The sequence below is a fragment of the Penaeus monodon genome, chromosome 28, assembly GCF_015228065.2.
Source record: "Penaeus monodon isolate SGIC_2016 chromosome 28, NSTDA_Pmon_1, whole genome shotgun sequence".
Classification (NCBI taxonomy): domain Eukaryota; kingdom Metazoa; phylum Arthropoda; class Malacostraca; order Decapoda; family Penaeidae; genus Penaeus; species Penaeus monodon.
Window position 1 is genome coordinate 40,116,402 of NC_051413.1, and position 671 is coordinate 40,117,072.

Genomic DNA, 671 nt, shown 5'->3' on the forward strand with positions numbered 1-671 from the left:
TTACAGAATGGATTTAACCTCGCCAGGATTCCTAGTGAATAGGTTGAAAAACCCTGTTTCTGCATAAGTGTGCAGCTAACTTTGAAAACATGTAGGTGGTCAGATTCAGCTAAGAAAACTGGCAGGACAAACCGCTGCTGGTTAGTTCATAACCGCTAATGGATAACGAGTCGAGTCGAAGGGAAAGGTAGCCGCCAATCAGAGCCTAGTGCGTGTTATGAATATTCATAGAGAAATATCAAATACATGCCAGTGGGGTTGGTTTTGATATATCATAGATATCACTTTAAAAATATAACATGACATTGTGTCTGAAAGACACGGGAGTCAGACTTTCTGAAAAAATATTAAAATATTCTCCTTTAATTATTCGAAAAAGCTTTTAATTGATAGTGTATGGTAGGTTGCAAAGAGTAGCTAACAAGTACTATAAATATTAGTTTTAATAATAATTCATATTCTCATGGACTATGGGTTTATGGACTTATATGTTTACGGAACCGCATAATCGTTTTACCCAAGGACATCCTGTCGAAAGGGAACAGAAAATGAGATCGAATGTCTGCAATCGTTAGACAAGTAATTGCAAAAACCACTGCTGAAAATGGAAGGAGGATATTTTAGATCCCTTCAAATGTCGTGTTTTATCTTTCTACACATTGTCATTGAAT